The sequence below is a fragment of the Calidris pugnax genome, unplaced genomic scaffold (genome assembly GCF_001431845.1).
Source record: "Calidris pugnax isolate Ruff unplaced genomic scaffold, ASM143184v1 scaffold38, whole genome shotgun sequence".
Lineage (NCBI taxonomy): Eukaryota > Metazoa > Chordata > Aves > Charadriiformes > Scolopacidae > Calidris > Calidris pugnax.
In genome coordinates this window covers 7,827,678-7,845,733 of record NW_015090995.1, presented here as the reverse complement: position 1 = coordinate 7,845,733, position 18,056 = coordinate 7,827,678, and the positions used below count along the sequence as shown (strand labels likewise).

General features: G+C 42.8%; 1 protein-coding gene across 3 annotated transcripts in view; it reads right to left on the bottom strand.

Moving 5' to 3' along the window:
* The window catches only part of PASD1 (PAS domain containing 1), a 56,017-nt gene that overhangs the window by 37,753 nt on the left and 208 nt on the right, over positions 1-18,056 (bottom strand). The gene's annotated exons all lie outside the window — the stretch shown is intronic.

Genomic DNA, 18,056 nt, shown 5'->3' with positions numbered 1-18,056 from the left:
TTTTCATCTTTTTAACCAGGATATGGCATTTTCTGACAAAAGAAAGGGGGGAAAGGATTAAAAACTAACAGACACTTGAGAAGAAAAGATGATTACTGGAACATTTGGTCCTCTAGGATTTTTGTCAGATCCTGGAGAAAATAGCTGGCCAAGTTCGTTCCATTCTAGCAAATTACTGAACCTTGCAGGGTGAAGATACAACATTGTAGAATATTATTTGAAATGTCTCCAGGGTTTCTGTAACAAGAAGGGAGTGCATTTAATTAATTCTATCAATTTGTCTAATAGCCCCTTAAAAGTCTCAAAACATGGCAAAAGGCAGAACTGCTGATTCACAGCCCTAAGTAGTACAAAACTGGCACATGCAGGGTCGGATAAAAATGCATATGCAAATAATACTTCTCCTGCAGTTTTGCATGGATACCTCCATTTGCAGCTGTTCAGTTACTACAGGAAAGGTAAATGTGGTATGAAACGATGATATCTAACCCATAAACAATTCTTTAATACACCTGACTCAGTCAGACATAGAGCCAAATAATCCTCAAATAATAACTCAGTTTTCTCTTATGTGGAATGGGAGAAAAGCAGTTGTCCACAGTCAGTTCTTCAGCAGAAATTGAGATGTGCGTTTTCACGGGACTATTTCCAGGAAAGGCACACAGAACTAAAGAGAAGGCAGCAATATTGAAATCTAACAGTCAGAACAGAATATTCTCCAAAACTTCCAGTAAATACAAGAGATCTTAAAGCTCTGCTTCCGCTTATGGCTGATACTGATGGTGCAAATGCATGTGTGTGGGTGTGTGGGTGGGTGCACAGACACACATATATAAACACGCATTTTTACTTGAGAGCAATTTGCAAAAAAATACCAAGAGCAATTTCTACCAAGGAAAGCAGGGGTGACGTTCAGGATGACTCCTGCACCGCTCACCGCCTGATGCTGGCAGTTAAGTAACCCTTCCTGCCGGGCGCAGGCGAAGGCAGGGTGAGCAGAGCTCCCTCTCTCATGCCTCAGGCCACTTTCTATCATATTCACTTCTCTGGCAAATCACAAAGGATGGTGTGTGCGTGTGTGGGAAGGTTAACCCAATAAATTTCAGCAATGAAAAGCGTGGCTCAACAAGCTAAAGAAATCCCCAAAGCTATTGATTCTGCAGCTTAAACAATACGTACAGCATCTAATCATAAACCCATTGCTGAAATTCTGGCTCATTTCAGGGTTTCATTCAGAATACTTTCAACACTATCAAGAGCAAAACAGAAGGAACATTTTTAAAAGAAACCAACACTCTCTGCCAACTCGACAGCGTTGGTCTCTGCACCTACTGCAGAACTGCCGCTGAAGCGGGCGCTGGGCACCCTGACACCTTGTGCTCCGTTTTCAGGGATCACCAGCTGGAGCTTCTCCCTGGGAGGTGCTGTGCCTTACTCCCACCAAGAGGACACAGCTTGCATCAACTGTATTTGTGGCATTTAGCGAGGTCATTGGGTCCTTTTTCAGTTCTGGATTTTGTTTTCGCAACTATGTAGACACTAGGACAAACATGTCAAAGCTGCCTTTTTGGATGTGTTATCCTGAAATCCCTCTTGTAATTTCCCATCTCTTCTATTTACTATGGGTGAAACTCATCCCAAGCAGACAGCTACATGAAGTCTGTGTGTCATTAAACTGCCTACTTTTACGCCTTATGCTCTCCCTGTGCACAGAATAAATGTAATCATTAGACAACAGAGAAAATCATCTATCTAATTAAACTAAATACCTTCTCCTCTACTTTCCTCAGCAAGAGAACACCCCCAGCAACTACCAGTTCATTGAAAGAGACAATAGTAGTATTAATGTCCTCAGCTGTTCTCTTTTTCTCCTCAAACAATACATTTTTTGCTTTGTTTCTTCTTTGACCTTCGCAGTGCCATATATAAAATGAATTTCAGATGCTTGTGGATGGTACAGATGAGGAGATGAGCACTTGTGCTCTGTGTTTGCTGGTGGTGGAAGTTGAACTCCTAATTCAAGAATAAACATAAGGCCTGAGGGCTGCTTGCCTTGTACTGCAGGGGCCTTCAACTGTGTCAGGAATGGGTCCTAGGTGGTTCCAGGACCACACTTCCAAACTATTCTGCTCCAGTGAGGAGAAAAATGCTGGTATGACTTGGCTTCAAAGTCCATCTGCTCACAGGTTGTAGGACCAGCAGAGGGTGGGAGCTATTTGTGGACTGGAGGATTTTTGGAGTTTCCAAACTCGAACATCTTCTGTCTACGTACAGTACTCCCCTGGCCATTGCCCTGTTGATGTGCCTCAGCTCACTTCAAAGCCTGGCAGCAACCAGAGTCAATCTTGGAGGATGCACCTGCAAATGTGCTCTACACTCCTATCACCCCTGAAAACAAGAAGAATCTACCAAATCCCTCACCCATTTTAATGAAAGGAGCCTGATACTTATCAGGACTCCTCCACAACATGACCAGATGTTTAGCAGAGTTGATCCACACCTGCATAGTAGGTCTGCCCCTTTCTGGCATGCACAGACTGACTGTATGTGACACAAATCAGAGCCTCCTGGAAGCACATGGCTTCCTACACCTGCACTGCCCTGGTCACACTCAGTGCAATGCCCCTGGACCCCCCTCCAAGAAAAAACAACTCAGCTGCTCTTCTGCTGCTGTTGGGCAATGCATGGGAAGGCAGCTGGATGGGCTGGGTGCTGTAGAGACAGTCTGCAGACAGATGGCTATCCTTGACACTGTCATTTCTACACTTCCTCAGATCTGCTTGGTCTTCTACACTGCCTGGGGAGCCCTTCGGCTGGTAGAGTGGGAGGTCCTGGAAGTCTGGTTCTTGTTCAGCATCCTTTGATTTGTGCTGAACAGCGTCTACTTTTCTGATGCTTTGCAAGCAGCTTGCTGCCATCCTCTCTCTCCTCTAATGCTTTTACATCAGGAGGACTCAATGCACTCCATAAACACAGTTATCCTTGTTGTACAGGTGAGGAAACAGGGACACACATTTTACCTCTGTCTCTTTTTACGGGTGTCCCAGTTTTGGGAAGCTGAATTTGAAACAGTAAATGCAGTTACAGCCTGATTTTCAGTAATGCTGAAACCCAGCATAAGCATCTACAGACAACGCACATTTCGGAAAAGCTCAACCTAAATCATTGACCCAAGGTCATGCAGCAGAGTTAAGAAGTGAATCCAGATGTCCTCATGATTAGCTCTGTCTACTGGCATTCAGTCAAGTCTTCCCTCCTAAAATAAGCTTCCTGAAGCATCTATAGTCTTATAGTCTTAGAACTCCCTTAAACACACAGCACTGGTAAGAACTGATTTTCAAATGAAGGAGAGGGAAAAAACCCCAGTTTGTTATTTTTTCCTGAAGTGATCACTGACTGACCAATAAAAGGGCAGCTCAGAGTCATTTGATCTCAAACCTCTTCCTATAAATAAAAAAAGGAAGATTCTTCTCCCTTTTCAAACAACACGAAGAAAAAGTGTTCTGCCTCAGTAATCCTAGACCTGAGTAATTTAATCTGCTCTCTGTTGCAATCTGTTTCCCATGTGTATCACCAGCCTGGAATTTCTGGAACTCAATACATAAGGAAGCTATTCAAAAAAAGGAAATACTGCAACAAAAGGATTAGAGATAGGTCTGAACCAGACTGAAAGCCTCCCTATACCAGAAGAGAATTCAGCTTCTGATCCAGAGTTCAACTTCTCGACTTCAGAATAAATCTCAATCCCAAAGTCTGCCAAAACAATGAATTTCCCAGAGCCAGACCACCTCTGGTTCAGAGAAGAAATGAGAAAACAGGTTGAGCAGACCTGTGGTGGTACTGCAGCAGAAGTGGAACAGCACTGTCTGAGCAGTTAAACTGCCCTATAGAATAGCATGAAATATTTTAGTTGGAAGGAAACTACAATGATCATCTAGTCCAACTGCCTGACCAAAAGTTAAAGCATGTTATTAAGGCCATTCTCCAAATGCCGCTCAAACACTGGACAGGCTTGGAGCATCGACCACCTCTCGAGAAAGCCTGTTCCAGTGTTTGACCACCCTCTCGCTAAAGAAATGCTTCCTGATGTCCAGTCTATGTAAAAGACCTGTAAGAAAACTATAAAGAGCTTTAGTAGTTAAAATTCAAAGTCTCCCATGCAAGCTTACTTAGAGTTTTATCTACTTATCCATTAAATGAATATCAAAGGATTCACTGCAGCTGAGCTAACTGACCTCATTTTACATCTTTGGCTTCCCGCGTCCAAGTTCAAGCATAAGAAACTTCTTTACCCTCTCGGTGTGTTTAATTCTGGAGCATTCCAGGTATAATGTGCACATCAGTCAGAAGGAATTTAAACAAAGGCCTTACATTTCAAATTTTGTCTTATCCTCATTTGGCTCCGAGAATTTCAGCTGCTTTCCTTAAATGATCTGCTCACATCTGCTCTCCAGCTGAGCCGTGTTCATGCCCCACTGACCTTACCGCTGCCATCTCTGTAATCTTGCAGCTGAGAATAACCAGCAACGCACCCAGCCCCTGTAAGCGTCAAGAGCCTTTCAAGAAAGAGGAGGTAGAAAAGAATCAGCCTTTATGTAACGGGGAAAAGAAGGATTTCAGAGAAAAACCATTGTTTGACTAAGGTGAGTAATGGGAGCCGCTCGCCTGAAGTGCCCTGGCCCAGCTCCCTGGGGCAATGGGAACCAGAGGCGTCAGCATCTTGCAGGATTATACTCCACAACGGCAGCTGGCAGATATTTTTCTAATAGAGAGCACAGCAGCACCGTTCACACTCATTTGATTCTATTTGCTGCTGTTCCTATTCAAACTCAGCTAATCCGATCAAGTTATTTCTTGGCCTGTGCCTTAAAGCTGAATAAGTAAACACCTTTCATAAGGTCTGAGCCCACTTGTTTCAAGTGTATGATTAAGGGCTGGACTCGACTATTATTGTGAAAAAACTCATCTCATTACTCAGAATTTCCAAAATCACTCACAGTTGTCTTGAAGTGGCACTTTTCCATCCAGTGTTTTACTTCCTGAATTAAAAATATATCATACAGTTGCAAAGGGTCTGAAACACCAAATGTACTTTTGTGTCTCAGCGGCCCTGAAGAACAGCTCTTTGAGATGAGAATTGCTCATAATGGCACCAGTTAGACACTACGATGCAAAATATTTTCTGTGGCTACCAGACCTTCTCCACAGATGTCTCTTCTCATTTACTATGAAGAAGACAGATGATAAATATAGTCAGCAAATGCATTTGGACAAAGTCATGCTCATTTGTAGTATTTGCATTAAGTAACCCTAGAAGACTTATGCAACAGAAAAGATGTTGATCTAAGTGTAATTCCATTGTTGTTACACCAAGGATAAATTTGAACTATTTAAGTTTACAAATTTCTTTCAAGACGAATTACTGCCACTTATGTTACTGGCGTTGTTAATAACATAACCAGTTTTATTTCCTTCTTTAAAACACCCCTCCCCTACTTCTCTCCCTCTTCTCTGAGGCACTTTTAACTTCACATCCAATATTCACTTTTGCACTAACTTGCCCACATCACTTCTCAGCTCGCTCCTCAAAAGATGGCTATTTGTTTTGAAAGCTTCAGGAATAAAAGAATATTTAAACAATTAACTGCAATCATATTCATCATTCTGCATAGTACCGCTGATATGCACTAGAAATATAATGAGAAACCAAAACTTTCCTTCAGAAAGAAGAAGAGAGAAGATAAACATCCACAGATATCTTTCTCTCTCTCTTATTACTTTGTTATCTTTTTTAGACTGCAAATATGTCAGTCACCGGAACACTTTCATACTAGGTCATTATTGTTACACAAATTATGCATAAAGACCCAAGGCCTCATTCTGTCGTAGATAAGATATTCACACACATCCTTTTTTTCCCCCTTGCAGTTTATTTGCATGGCTGGCTGGATAATCAGCCATAATAACAAAATATGACTCAGCATGACTGAATGTCCACTTCGCTTTGGGCATTCTCTTGGAGGGCTGGGTTTTTTTTTAACTATTGAAGACCGGAAAAGATGTGTCTCTCTCAGATAATGTTCATGTAAAAAAGATTTGAGTAAGCACAGAGACTCAGGGGAACGGGAAGGGATCAAAGAGCATCGTTTCTGCTGTTGTACCCTCGAAGGGGCTCTGGTCTCTCGCAGAGCGAGCAGCACTGCAGGGTCCCTCCTCACCCGCTGCACCACGGGCAGGTGGGGACTCCTCACCGACAGCAAAGACATGGGACAGAGACCTGGTCATGTCCCACAAGGATAGGCATCCTTGAAATTAAGGACATAGGGGTTTTTCCGGACATCTAAATGCTGTTGATGGATGACAATTGTGCAAGCATGTATAAAATTTTAAAATATGCTTTTTTTCCACATCTGCAATGGTCCAGTACTAAGAATCCTCCTAGTATGAGTCAAAGTAAAAACTCCAATACAACAAGTAAATGAAATACATGAGTCCGTGTCTCTTGAAGGATAACTCTCCTGTACCAAACAGCTAATGGCAGCAGCGATGGATAGTGCCATCCTGCTGAGAAACCTTGGCTGTGTGGATGTGGCTGATGAGGATGGTGGATCTGTACCTATAAATATCTGTCATCCCTGGTTTTCAAGTAAGAGACTGGGCCAGTTGAAAAGGCTGCAATGTGAGATTGTATGTCACCTGGGACAGAGTGAAAAGAGCATCGAAAAGCTTGGCCCTTCATTTAGCCATATCCATTGGCACATGGTCTCTTTTTTCAACCTTCTGTACAATTCTTGAAACAGTGAAAACAGTGGGATTTATTTGTGTTTCCAGAATTAGGATAAACATGAATTTATTACCTAGGGCTTTCCTGACCAAAGCACCTTAAACTGTGTACCCCTATACTAACAATATCCATTAACACAACGATGTTATGCTGGCCGAGAAAATACACATTAGAACCAGCTGATGAAAAGAATCATACCGTAATGCACACGCATAAAAAACACGTGGCTTAAAAGTATCTTGTTTCTGTGATAACTGACTATGTAATACCACCAAGGCCAGCAAGTTCCCTGACAAACATCTACGCAGTAGCATGAAGCCAGCAGCAGAAGTTAAAAATGCCCATGACCTTTAGCTGGCAGCCCCAGTTTCCTCAGAATTTCACACCATGTTTGAGAGGAAAATATCATCTGTACTCCCAGCCTCCTTCTTTCATGCACTGCTTTTGTTCTTGTCTCCTAAAAATCATAAGCAAATGATACAATAGCCAAAACTCAAGCAGGTAAAGCATTCCATCAGGCAGAGAGAAAAGCTAACTTCCTCCTTCCTTTTCTTCCTCTCAGCCCTTCCGTGAAAGATTAGCAGTAAAATTCCAATCTACTTCACTGAAATCAGTATTACACCCAACCTGATTTAACATTGAAGTTTCTTCCAAATTAATTCAGTTTTGTTTTCCACAAGCGAGAAGTGCAGGACAAACAAGAAATTAAAGCCGTGTCCTTAATTATTGCTTATGTCTAGCCAATGCTTCCAAGAGCCAGCAGAGCCGTGGTGTAGCAAGTGCACGACAGGGGCACAGAGTACACAGTCCCAGCTCACCTCCCAGCCAAGGAACTGTGGTCACCACCAAAGCCTGGCATCGGGTGGGCAGGGGCAAAACCGAGTAGAGGATGGAGGTTTTCGTGCTCAGGTTGTCGTCTTTCTACTGAAGCCAAAATCTGTGCCAAGATATCTCCCAGTGGCAAAATCTGCAGCTTTGTGCTTATCCTGTGGACAAATGCTGCACATCATAAACCAGGAGGAAGCTGGCTGTGCTTATTAGGGTTAACCATGTTGGGCTTTCTTCAAAGTGAGCCCCCAGTTACGATCAGTGCTGTCACAAAAAGTAATCCAAAGTACCTAAGCTGCTTTCTTCTAGACTAAAGTTTAAATGAATAAGAAATCAAGTACTGTACCAGAAAATGCTTCTCTTCAGCCTCAGCAGCTTGTTTACCACTGCCGTAGTAGCAGAATTGCTGAATGAAATATTTACAACTATTCATGCAATCAAACTCATTTTCCTTAGGAAATAACTGATTAGGTATCTCACATCTGTTCCTGACAATGATTTAAGCCTCTGCTGATCCATATCTAGACCTGACATGAATGTTAATGTCTTAGAAACAGTCATCCTTAATAGGAAGGTGACGACAGGCTACCTGGGTCTGGTGGCGATTGCCTGCAATTGGTAAGTTCTGTATCTACAGGTGAAGGACGACACACCCAGCCCACAATTTTCTCCAACCTTATGACCTAGGGCTTAGGAAGCCTGGCAGGGGATAGAGGTGAGAGCAGAGCTATCTTGATGCAGAATTATCTTGAGAATTATCTTCCTATCCCTATCAAAAGTTTTTAATATCTCACAGATGTTTGTTTCCTCTCTGCGGAGCAGCGATCCTGCTCTGCCGGCCGCCAGCATTGCATGACATCCTTCCAGCAATGTTTCCCCATCAGGGCTCTTCCATTGAAGCTGCTGCAAGCATTGCAAGGTTGGGAGGAAAATCAGCTGCTACTAAAGCTGATTGAAATTATTCCCTAATAAAACACGACGTTCATGTCAGAAAACACACAAACATAAATTCCCCATTTTTGCTCAAAACCCAGCTGTTTTATGGATAAAGAGTCAATGCCAATGCGCTACTAGAAACAAAGAGAGAAATCTAATGTTTAGCTAACCTGATTTAATTCATCCAGTGATCCTTCTTTTCCACAGAAAACTTATCACAAGAACTTACAAAAGAGCAGGAAAAGGAAGTAGTTACCGCAACGGCTCCAAACTCCATACTCTTAGTTACTGCGAAGAGCAAGGGAGAAATCCTTGCCCCTCTCAGGTCAGCAGCAAAGCTCTTCAACGTTGTGTCAAAGATGCCAATGACAAAGGAGATGATCTGTATTACTGCTCCTTCTGGTAAGGTACATCCATTGGGATAACAGTGCTTCCTAAGTTCTGACAAGAGCAACTAGGTCAGAAGAAAACTTCTGGCAACACCTATAATCGCTACAAATTTTACTTCAAGGTCAAGGAACCAAATAAAAGCAACTGAAGAACAAGAACATTTGCCTGCAAAGGACCTTGTAGCGCTGTAAATCAAATATAAACGAAGTCTATATAAGTGTCTGAGCAATAATCTCCGGAACAGTCAGGAATGCCTCATAAAAGTAGATTTCAAACACAGTCCAAAGAAGATTAAGCTGACAATTCATCTCTCTCAGGACTTCCATACATCATAAATAGGCATTATGCCTTCTATGTAAAGCAGCTCATTATCTGATTTATTCACTGATATCTCTTCTTATTCAAACAATTCAAACTGGACTATATTAGAAAATCCCAGAATAGTTTCCTCCACACTGCAGCTTTTGAAATAAGATGATGATCTATATTTATAAAATTTTACTTACCGTGCAAGTAAATTCATGTTAATATAATACGCTATCTCTAAGGACAATTTTTAAGAAACACTATTCCAGCTGGATCACTTATTAATATTCATATGCGTGTCTTCAAAAAAAATCAAAACACAGAAGTTCTTCTTTGCATTAGTCTTTTTTCCATCCCTCAAGCGAAAACAGATTCTGCTCTAGTCACAACAGCCTAGTACCAACAAACTAATCAGTCTAACAGTCTGGATCTTGATAGGTCTGCTGGTTGTCTTTTTAACTATGAATATGCCCAGGATGAGGAATTCAGCTCCTGATTCAAAACACGTGTCCTGGTTAAGACAAAGTTCTGATTCAGGCTCATTTCTTGTTTCCAAATGGTTTTGTAGAAATTTTAGTCCATTACATTTATTCTTCTCTCATTTTAGGTGATGGATCTTTGCCCTTTCCAGACAGTATACCAGGACTATGACAGAATCATATACAATCCCCTACTATAACAAACTTCTTCTGGTACCCTCTTCTTTCAAACTCTGAATTATTGCCAGAAAGTAGAAAAAACAGAATTGTAGACAATTTTCCCACATAACAAAATTTTTAAGCAAGGGTTCCTGATTGTGCAAACTTCCCCCAATAACAGACTTCTGCTTTGGGCCTGGTGAGATATAGGTATCAGAAGGTCTTGCAGTTGAAGATCCAAGTCCCAAGAGACGTGAAGATGCCCCAGGTAGGAAAGTGATTTAGCTTCACAGAAGTCCATGCTCCAGCAGAATGAGCATGAGAATTGTCTGTCGCACTAGCACCCAAGAGCCAATGTATGCTCCCCCTGCAATTACACAGCTCCACATCACTGCTGCCGTGTGGGAGGCAAACCCCAGAGTTTAGCGTGGAAAGTAAATAAAGTAACTCACTTTTCCTATGTTGACACATTGTCTCCGCTAATGACAAGGGTCAGCCCTCTGCATTAAGCAAGATGAAATAGAAATTGTAGGTGTTAAGATTAGCACAAAGAGTTTGTTTTATTCATACTTCCTACCGTGCACTTTCCATTAAAAGCCTGCCCCAAAATGAAACTATTCCAATTATTCTATTTGATAGAAAAAGCAAACTGTTGCTATTCATTCAGTCAACCAAAGTCCCATCTTTTTTCCGCACATGACTCACTTAACACACACACTTCATACATCACTTAATAAAATTTGATTGGAAACAGTTTGATCAGAGTGAATATTTCTAATTTATTGTAAATCGTGCCAGTGTACATTGCACTCAGAGACAGGACAAACAGGTTTATGGCCAAACCTCCTCAGCAAGGGGTGTAACCCTCCCCAGCTATTACAGCCTCTCTAATTGCTGTGTTTGCTGTGACAAGCCAACAGTGGACCAAACACACAGCATCCTCCTCTATACATAAAAACAGATTTGCAGTTTGTGCACTAGAGCCTTAAACAGCCTAAACCCAAGGGCTGACTCTCAGGGACATTGATTTTTCTCTTCAGCTGACACTTTGGCAGCGGATCTCAGTGCACAGAAGTTGATGGCAGTTCAACCTTTGCCTTCTTCAGGGCCAGGGGTTCATCTCATCCCCTTCAGATAAACCCTCTGCGTTTGCTTGGAAATCTTCCTACAATGCTGCCACATCTAAGCAAAATAATTAATGGCAACGGGAGCTATTATCAGCTCATCTGTTGCATGTTTATTTCTTAAAAAAATGGTTTACTTAGTATGTTGCCTATGGCCAAAACTTTATTGTCCTGAAGCAATAACCACGCTGTGCTGTGAGTTAAAACAAGATTAAAGTAGGCTGAGCCCAGAAGAGAACAAACAAACCTTATTAATTTCTTTTAAGCATGTGTGTATGCGTGTGTTTGTGGGCTGAACAGATGAAGCAAGAGAGAAGATTAGCATTTTTATGGATATGATTCCTGACATTGCTACATACTTGAAAATCTCGCCTAAGCTTGGGCAGTCTGTAAACAAGAGTAAACACACCTACAAATATCTTTGCATTTATTTATTAGCCAACCAATTAATCAAACTCTCTATAGCTGGCATTCAACAAAGCACCTCACATTGACTTACAGATCACCTATATGTGAGGGAGAACACAAATCGTGGGGAGGCAGAGGTCCAGTCTAAGTGCCTGCTGAGCCATGACCCTGAGATGGGGAACCAGGGGGGTTGCCTAAATGCCAGCCCAGGGCACAGACAGCAGCCCGGGTGGCAACTGCAGGTACAACAGCTACTCGCCAAGCTCAGGGTACTTGGTGCTTGGTGTAAAACTCCACACATTTCTGTTTTGTGCAGCAAATCCCTGAGAAGCAGCCCTGGAGGTCTGAGGTCCCAGAAGCCGACAAGGGTGATGTGCAGGGTGGCATAATCCTCCATGCCGTGGCAGTGGTGGTGTGAGGCAGACCAAGCCCTCTGCTTTTCCTGTCTGTTTGGGGATGCCTGGATGTTAAGGGCCTGGTGGGAGGGTAGCTTAGTTGTCCTCAGTCCATCTGCTCGGCAAAAGGCAGGTAGCACTAGTGTTCAAGGCAGTTGTTAGCCAGTGTCACCTCTTCAACCCTGCCCAGAACACGTACATCATGAACAAACCCTCCTGTGCTATCTTCCACCACCACCTACATGAGGCCATTTCCAACTGCTGATGTACACACTTGGCTACGTTTGCGTGTGTGTATCAGTCCTCCATAGTTAGAGCTCCAAGGTCTAGCTCTGCCTCTCTCCCTCCCTCCCTCTTAGGGAAAGATATATTTTACAGTGTTCTCTGTGACAATGTTTAGCGAGCCTCTTGGTTACCATAGTGCTATGCACTAAAGAAATGTCGACAAATTAATCAATTATACAATTGTGTTTGCCTAAGAATACAATTCACAGTCAGATGATTCAATGCATTTCAACAGCTCCATGGAGTTTGGTTAACACACTTCCTCTTCTACCATCTCAATATTATCCTCATCTGCACTGTCATTTTTCCATATTTCAATTTCTCTTTACAGGCAGCTTATCAGGTATGTGATTTCTGCTTCAGGCTAAGTCAAGCTGTTTTCCCTTCTTGCTTGCCTGCTTGTTTCTGTCCCTTCTTTTTTAATATGCTTTTCTCTTTCTTGTAATAAGGCGCACATTATACATTCAACTTTCCTATAACAAAACGGTGCTTTTAAAATTACTAATCCACCACTAATGGTTAGCAATCTCTTATTTCTTCTAGAGGTTATCCTGCACAAAGTACAGAATTTTGCTCTGACCAGCAGCAGAGCAGAACTGATTTTAAGTCCAGCTTTGCAACTTATTTTAGGAATATCAGGTGGAAAGGGAACAGTGGGGACACCAACACCAGCCCTCCAGTCTTGGAAAACACCACTATTAATGGCTACTTCACAACATCTCCTCAGCCTTCCGAGATGCAGCAGGAGCCCCAGAACTTGTCCTCACATCCTACAACAAACTTATGATACGCATCAGGACCACAAAAGATTAAACTGTGTTGTGACACAGAAAAGGACAAGCAGAGCTCACTGCCAGTACTGCATGTCCTTGGAGGCACAAAGTTCATTAAACAGCACTAGCAGCAGATCCCAGAAAATATACCATGAAATGCAATATGGTTACTGGCAACACAACCTGAAGGAAAAATGCCTCTCTGGCCCAAAATCTGATGAACAGGTTAAACCAGGGAGCGTGCCAGAAAAAACTGCAGGCAATTGTGCCCGTCTAATGCTACAAGGAGTCTCTGCACTGCACACTTTCAATGGGTAGTGCTTGAGAGGAAGGAAAATATGGGGGGAAAAAAAAAGATTCAAATCACAGCAACAGGGAAAATTCATTCTTGTCTTGGCTCCCAAGAAAACAGCAGAAGTCTTGTTGCACGGGGTTAATAGTGCAAACAACATCAGGTCCATTCTCCTTTCAACCTTACATTAAAAATATCACTGTACTGGACACCAAAGGACTAAGTCTGCAAACTTAATTTCCTATCTCCAGGAACTCTCTAGCTTAATTGTATAATCTCTTTCATAAGATTATCAAGATCTATCTCAAAACTACCCTTGCTGAAAGACTATTACACAACTTCAATCCTTAGGTAGCTAGAAGCTTTCTTATAATTTCCCATCCAAATTTATTCATGATCAACTCAGACAATTTGATCTCCTGCGGATGATAACTTTTGACTTAGTTTTTCTGCCTTCTTGCTATTTAGTCACAGCTGTGTGTAAAAAGACCTGCTGTAACCCATCCTTTCATTTGTTCAACTGGCCAGGGCTAAACAAATTATGCTCTTTAAGCTCATACAATATAACTTCATACAATAGACGGTCCATTTGTGTAACCACATCTCTACCCCTCCTACTGTTGTAACTTAACATTTTCCTGGCTGGAGTGTCCAGAGCTATGCAAAATCCCAATGGGCTACTCCATGAGCGATGGAAAGCTCTTGTACCGACACTCTGCATGATGATTTCTACAATGATAATATCACACTTTCCTGAATCTCTAATACTATTTTCCTTTCATATCCAAGGATGTCATTGGTCTCTTTCCCAGCTGTATCTCACTGCGTGCTTGCAGGTATCTCCTGACCAGCCAGTGCATCCACATCTCTCCCTTCTGTCACAGACAGCTGACGAGCTCCTGTTTCACACTGGAAATTCTTGTTACTGGTCTCCACGCTTAAAACTTTGCATGACGTTGCATTCAGCGCTATTAAATGTCATTTTATTTCTATCAGTCCGATCAACAGAGTCATCTAAATTCCTTTCATATGATAATCTGATCCTCCTCCATATTGACAATACCTCCCAACTTTGTGTCATCCCGCACAGTTCCTGGGCACACACCCAAATCCTGCCCACAGGTCAGAGTGGCTCCATTCAACAGGCACAAGCCTGGTCCCAATGGAGCAACAGCACCAATCTCTCTCCATCCTGATCACTTTCTTTGGATACCTCTCTCCATTCAGACAACTTTATTTGCATGCAACTGGTGTATCTTTTCCTTAACTAGCTCTTTTTCCACCTTTCAATTCTTGTATTGAACCACCATCGTCATCTGAAGCAATAATGTCCTCTGGGGCATGGTATCAAATGCTTGGTTTTAGATAAATTGCACTCCTGCCTTACCCCACCTAAACAATCTGTTATACAAAAAAGATGTTAGATTAGTCTAGCACAATCCATCTTTGATAAAATCTTGTAATTTAGCCTGCTTCCTCATTATTTCCATGTCTAATTATTCTTTCCTACAAAATACATCACGAGACACTGTATACTACTGCGTTCAGATCAGCAGGCCTATAGTTCCCTGCATCACTTTTAAATTTTTTGACTGTAGAGGGGCTCTGTGTACAGGACACAAATGCACTGAAGAGCCATGGGAGAGCCTTGCTGCAAGCCTCATGCTACTGCTTTTGGTATTCCAGGCCTGGGATTATTGGCACTTCTTCATTTGTCTCACTAAGATATTTAAGTTTTGCTTGTTTTCTTTTTCTTTTTTTTTTTAAAACTTTGCTATGAATAGCTTTCAGTCTCCTGCAGATTTGTTAGTAATTACACTCTGTTCCAGATTTACAGAAGGTTCTGCTTTCATGAGAAAGTTGTGTCATTATTTAGAGGCATGAGTTCTCCTTTCAGTTTAGGCATGGCTAATTTCAGTTCTGTGTAAATTGACTAAGTGCAGGTTTTGGTTAAACCCAAATAAGTTCATTCGAACCAAAATAAGAATGTCCTTACACGAGGTCACACCGGGTTAATCAAATCACTTTAAAAATGGACTTAAACTAAATTGGTGTAATCTCCGCATGTAGACAAGGCCAAAGCCAATAATGGAATATGAAGTAGGTCAAAGTCTCTCATTAATTGCACACACCTCTGCAGTTTGACTGAATCTGGTGCCTCTGAGGCCGAGCAGACGTGCAGGCAGCAAGCCCAGCTGTGCGCAGCCTCCCACTGCCTCAACCTCACTTAAAACCGGGGTTCAAGTGGCTCTGGAGCAATAAAAAAGAGGCTTTTGCAGGGTTTCTGCACAGGGGCACTGTTTGCTGGGCACACAGGCCACTGGCCAGGCCAGCCCCACTGTCTGCGGCTGCGCCGATGGGCACAGAGTGGGACAATGTGGGGTACATCGAGTAGATCATGGCTTTTGGTGAACAAAGATTCACGTGAAAGAAGGGTGTCGTCCAGATCATAACACATAAATAACAGCTTTTGTACCTGCCTGATTCCCTGAACAGAGATTTGGAACTGAAGTGACGTAGAGGTGTATCATTTTAATACCAGCAAAGACTGGTCCATACTATTTTGGTTTTTACTGGTTTTACTATTTTGGGTAAAGCCATATTGTTCCACTAGACTCCATAACTGTTCCAGTACAAGCCTGGATTCAGTCGTTCTGCTATAGGCACAGAGCTTATTCCCCTAGTCTCCAAGGAATGAGCTACGTTGGCATCAAAACCTTTGTATCATTACATGTGAATCTTGGGAGGCTGCATAATTTAAGGTAAAACAATGCAACTTCTGTGCATAGACAAGCCCTAGCTCCAAACTGTAAAGATATCCTACCAATTTTTTGATACTACTAATGAGCAGAAGTTGGCTTCGACATCAGTATCTCTGAAATGTAATGCTGCTTCCAACACCATGAGACTTTAATTATGAACTACTCATTTGCTAATTTTAATCTTTAACCCTGAGCTATTTTTGAGTACTTGATGTGTGTCTTAAACCAGCAAAATAATTTAATACAGACATAGTCTGAGTGGCTAAGAACCAGGAACCATCACATTCCTTCCTGCCAAATTTCACTGAAGTTTGTAGTTTATAAAAAATATTGAAACAAATTTTACTTTTTTCTCTAGATCAAGCAACTCTAATCCACAGCTCTGAACGAACAGAATAAACGAGCAATAAGAACTACTCCTAAAGCCATTTGCATTTTTCCTATTACGTCTTCCAGAAAAATTCTAAAGATTCAGTAGTAAACACATTTAGCCCAAGAGATACGAATGCCTCCCTGCCACACAAACTTCCACTTTTGGCTCAAGTCTCCAGCCTCCTCTCCTCACTAGTACTTTCTGCCTTTGTCAGAACTTCAGCAGCCACAGAACCCGAGTGTGTCGTTACGGCACATCACTGCCCAGGGTGCATTATAGGAAAATTGTATTATTTTTTTTTTTAAATACAGTTTCTAGGAAAACAAAAATCCAAATGTACTTTTCTGACTAGGGTGCGGCATAGCAGCCCAGGAAGTTTATAAAAATTACATAAATTCCCAACCAAAACAGCATGTTGTGCTACGTTCAGTACCAGGGGGTCACACTGCATACTCCTGAAATTACCTGCTGCTCCAAACAACTTTCGCAGGACCTATGAGGACTGCAAAGCCTGTGTATCAAAACATGAAGAGCTAGCTGGCTCTCTGAGACAAATCCCCACTTCCAGAGCCAGGGATTAGCAAGCAGTGATCCAGCAAAATAAAGACAGGGGAGCACCATCATTCTGCCTAAAAATGAAGCGACTCCTGACGTTTTCCCATCTATACACCAGTCCCATCAGTTAAATTAGCAACCCCGCTTTCACCGCACGTGACAAAATAAACTCGGGCTAATAAATGACCCTGCCCTCCCGGGTGACACTGCACCCTCGCAGGCGGGTAAAGCACAGGACATTTTAATAGCTTTGATTTCAGATGCATTACCTACAGGACTACTCCCTTGCTGAAGAAGACAACTTCATTTGGGGATCAGCGCTAGTCGGCACTTCAGTGCCAGTTCTGTCCCCAAAAACAGACTGCCGTGCTGGACTTCTCCAAAACCCACTTAGGAGGGACCTGCTCTGCAAATGGCTCAGGAGCCTCCTGCTTTTGGGGACTGTGGCATTTTACAAAGGACAAGTGCTCTCTAAAGTGCATATGACACCTCGTTTATGAAACAGGCTGGGCTCAGCTTTGAACTGTGCTTCCAGTGCAAGCTACCCAGAGCCATCAGTTTGCAATCTCTGCCATTAAGGACCAAGGCTTGGAGTTATCATTCACAAATCCACAACCGAAACATACGAAAGACTTTCAAAGCCTTCATCTTTCCCCCCTTACAATGTAAACAGTCTGCAAAATCAAATGACACAATAACCCTGGTGGGAGGAGTAACTTTTCAACCTGAATTTTAGATGCTATATTTAAGAGCAAGACTCAGTTTGAAGGTTTCCCCCCCCCCCGCCGTGTTTTCAGACAAACACATTCCCAGAACGACAGAAATTCAAGAAAAAACGAGAAAACTGCCACCAGGCCCATTATAGTTTCCCCCCCCCCCCCCGCCGTGTTTTCAGACAAACACATTCCCAGAACGACAGAAATTCAAGAAAAAACGAGAAAACTGCCACCAGGCCCATTATAGCCACCAGAAAATCGGTGTCCCCCCCCTACCCCCCAGCACCCCGCAGACCTCAGTTCTGCTGTTCCCGAGCCGGTCCGTACCCCGGGGTCCGCGGACACCTGCGGGGCCGGGATGAGGCCGGTACCCGGCCCCGCTCCAGCATCCCCTCCCGGGAGCCGCGGCTGCAGCCCCCGGAGCCCCCTCCCCGCCTCATCTCTCCACCGGGAAAGCCACCGGTGCTGCGCTCCCGTCCCGTCCTGCGGGA